Source organism: Echeneis naucrates, chromosome 13, assembly GCF_900963305.1.
Source record: "Echeneis naucrates chromosome 13, fEcheNa1.1, whole genome shotgun sequence".
Lineage (NCBI taxonomy): Eukaryota > Metazoa > Chordata > Actinopteri > Carangiformes > Echeneidae > Echeneis > Echeneis naucrates.
Genome location: NC_042523.1, coordinates 22,171,297 through 22,175,696, shown reverse-complemented (window position 1 = coordinate 22,175,696; position 4,400 = coordinate 22,171,297).

Sequence of the window (4,400 nt, the reverse complement as noted above, 5' to 3'; positions counted from 1 at the left end):
TGCTATTCCTGTACGGGCGACATTCATCCATTTCCACTCATCATTAATCTATTCATCTCTTTGGTAAGTTGGGAAGTACGATGTTATGATTATTACTGAAGGGTAACAACCGAAATGATAAAAAGAAGATGCACAAGGAAACTGGAGTTACCTCCACATTCTCACACAACATGCTGGTAAATGTGCGTACCAGCTTCACTGTGTGAGTTTAGCTTGATAGTCTGCTATCTGACCCAAAGTATCATTCAACAAAACGGTGTTAGAGACAATAGTCGACTTTGGTGTTGTTTTCCGCAGCTGGAGACACTTCAAGATGAGCAAAGGCGTGAAATGTTGGAACCTTTTCTCCTAAACAGATGAACGAACAGCTGAGTATGTCAACACTGACAATGTAGCACTTTGGCAAAACTAACAAATAGCTCCCTTCAGTCTTTGCCCGCCTCTCATTCTCCACAGTGGACACAAGAGAAGCCGGTCCTCTCGCCGTCTTCAGTCCAGCTGTGTCCCGGTCTGCCAGCTGCTGGCTCGGCTCCCGAGCGCCTGTCACAGGGTCGGCTCAGAGAGACTGCTCACAGCCTGTAAAACACTGCTGGTGGCTAAAACATTCACACCATCCATCATGCAGGTGCTAAGACTGTACCTTCTTCCCAGGAGGCTTCACACATGCATACACAGGTGTGCACACACACACACACACACACACACACACACACACACACGCCTTTTAGTCATCGTTTAGTCGAAGTTATCGATTAGTGTTCTGCAATTAACACACGCTCCCACAGGGGGGGAAAAAAGAGTCAGTGCTGATGAATCGTTTGTTTTGGTGGTGGAAGAGTGTGTGTGTGTGTGTGTGTATACAGCTTATTGGGTCATTAAGGTGGAATGAGTGATAGTCAGGCCCCGAGGTGAGCTGAAATAAAAGTGCCCTAGTTGACAGTATAAAACTGCTGCTGCCCTCCGATACTGTGACCTGGGGTGTCGACTGTGGACTGGCAGAGACGTTAAAAGAGCACAACTCACGCCGACTAAAGTCTCACAGGAGAATTTACAGAACAAACAAAACACTGCAAATTATCGAGAGAAAACTGCTCCCAAAGACAAACAGTGGGGAAAGCTCATTTTTACCCAAAAGGTCAGTCACAGAGTCGAAATAAACCCAAATATAAGTTATTTTACTTCACAATACACAAAAACATTAAACAGTCATTATTTCAATTCATTCTGTGAAATTTTATACATCCAGAACACACAAAAAAACGACAAAAGTGCATTTGTGTTTCACGATCGAATTGTGTTATTTATGCAAAACAATGAAGTGACAACAAAATATATTGGCTTTTTCCTTCACAAACCCTGCTGTGCTGACATTTGTTCACTGAACACTGAAAGATGATGCCAGCTTCATAGATTTAGAGGATGAAACCAGAAGTAAATGCAGTTTAAGCGCCAGAGAACAAACTGGAGCATCTCAAGCGACTTCATATCCGTCCTGGGCAGCTCCCAGTTTCTCCGTTTTCTCCCCGTCACTGTAACGTCCTCTAACGAGGGAAGAAAAGAGCAGCGAAGAAGCTAAATCTTCAGTCGACAATTTCATTACACCCAATCCAGCTTTACTTTATTAGACATGCAGGAATCCATTTACCTTTTTAATTTAATCAGCCGAACTTTTATTAGCTCATTCATATATATATTTTTTATTTTATTTATTTATTTATTTATTTTTCCGTTAAAGGGCTCTCACCTCACAAATTCCCCGCTTGTCTTTGAAAGATTGAGAACTCAACCGAAACAAAAGCACAGGGACTTTTTTGGCGGCGAGTTAAAAAGGTCAAGAGAAAATTGAGGTTGGGATAATATATGCCTTCAATTTGTTCTTCATTTTCACTCAGCCTGAGCCTTGTCTATCTCCCTCAACAGTTTTATGCACCATTTTATTGATGAAATATATTTTTGACCGACGGCGCATTAGGCATCACCGGGCTCTTCATCCACTCCGGTCAAATAATATCTGAGCATGAGATTTGAGTTTATTCATTATCTGTTTGTCAAATCCGATTTCTTTCCTTGGTTCTTTCTTTCTCTCTTTCCTTTGAGCAGCTAAAGAAAAAGAAGCTGCTTTGAATTACAAGTGCACTCAAGTAGAACTGACAGTGGAAGCCCAGGAAAACGGATAGGCCTTGATGTTGTGAGTGTAAAATAAGTTTCCAAATACATATAGTGTTTTTTCTGAAAAGTAGAACATGTCAGGCGATGTATTTATATTTATGATATATATATATGGTCTCATGAAAAGATATTGAAACTGCATTTTTGGTCAAGTTCAGCCTGGTTGTGGTTTTACTTTTTCTTAAAGGGCCCATCTTGCATAAGGTGAATTTGTCACGTGTGTTTGATTATTCAGTAGGTCTCGGTACCCAGAAAGCTCCCAGTCCACGGCCAAACCAAACCAAACCCACCTGGCTGCAGGATTTGGGTTCTCCGAGTTCTCCCAACATATATCTGCTGTGTTAAAATAAAAGAACGAAATATGGCCCTTAGAATTAGCAGTTAGATTTTTTTTCAGGCTTTGATAAGTTTCAATCAAGAAATAACACAGGCACACGTTAGTCCATAAAATAGTACATGAAAACGAACCATGGTAACGCTCACCAGTGCTTTCTGTGCAGCATTTCATGAGCTCCATCTCTGCTTGGAGTCGAAGCTCTATGGGAAAAGTGATGATCACCGCTGCTTACATCAATCCCTGCTGTGCTGAGTCTGCTGTTTTCTCGTGTGGAAGTGACAACATGAGATCAGCTGTGCACACTCAGTGCATTCACGCAGTAATCAGCTCAGCCTTAGGAGGCTGACTGAACTTAAATTAATGACAATGGGGTCCTCCTGGCACGAGCCAGAGTCGCTGTTGACTGCTGCATCTCCGTGTATCTTTTTCAGGACTAAATGAGCTATAGGATGAGCGGACTGGCAGAGAACCCCACCGGAACGGCTCCATCCTTTAACAAGCTGATTGATCGCATTACAGTTAATTAAATATTGGCAAATTGCTCCCATCCAAGGCTGGGCCATTAAAGTTTACACTCCAGCCACATTTATCACTTTCTGTGTCTGTTTTATCTCCACCACTTGTCACCTTTCCTGCACGTCAAGTGGACGATGATAAACGCCCAAACACTTCATCTCTCTCAAATCTACATTTTAACCTTTTTTTTTCAGCTTCTTAGGATTCCCACTGGCTTTCATTTCAGTGAAGTATGACAGCCCCAATAAAGGAGTGCGCTTGTAGTGAGTCATTTCTATTGTCCTCGGTCTGTGTGTAAGCCTCAGTATCTCAACAGGGATCAGGCAAGGGGAAAATGACAGGTAAGAGCTAGGAGCGTTAAAATGACACTATCAGGCAACAGCAGAAGTAAAACACAATTGTTCAGCTGTCAGCTAAGGTGCAACCCTAATAAACTAGGATAATGCTGATGGGCAGGGTTATGTTCCGTATCTGACATGCATACGGTGTTAAGATGGCTCTCATCCTTGCCGGCGACACCGTACATACGAGAATGTTCTCCCCCCTATTTTCAACATGAGATGGTCTCTTCCACAAATCCCTTAGGTCTGACATAAGGGCTGTAGGAGAGACTGAGTTAGCAGATAGGGATGGACACAAATTGTTGTCCACTTGGGTACGGTTGGAGAGTGATTCATTACTAATGCATTCAGTTTACAGGCCTGAGGGGAAGTGAAGACAGCATATCAGCCTTGATAAGCCACAAGGCACTATTTGAAAATAAGCTGTCCTTTTTATTTGGGGAGAGCTGAGCGGTGAAGGAGGATCTGGGCTGTAAAGCACAAGCATGTGATTAAATGCAAAAGATCGAAAGCCTCAGACATTTGATGATTACTTATCAAGAGCTGGCCACGCCTTGAAAAAAGAAAATAAGTCTTATTAAAAGGTTGTGCCAGTGTGGTTTTGCACAGTGAAACTGAGAAGAGGGTTCATGATTAGTGGAACTCACAAGGGCAGAGAAGCTGATGTGGGTGAGTGCAAAAACTGGATCTGTAATCTTGTTTGTTAGATATAATTGGCTGAACGGGAAGATGCCTTCCAAGACGGGGATTTGGCAGGCTAAAAAAATGCTAATTATGGTAACACTTTATTTGGACAATCTGCCCACAGAGAGTTAACCCTCACCATTAAACAGCTTGTTGAACATTAGTTGAGTCATTGTGAAACAAATATAATTGACATCACAGTCTGTAAACTCTTTGGAGGTGAATTACCCCCCCCCCCCCAAAAAAAGCGGTTCCATTTTCTATTTATTTTTCACGACCTTTAATGAGAGGTTGTATTTTCAAGACATTTGAATGTGTCAGAAGTGGAATGGTTTGTCAGAGGCATCCAGCAT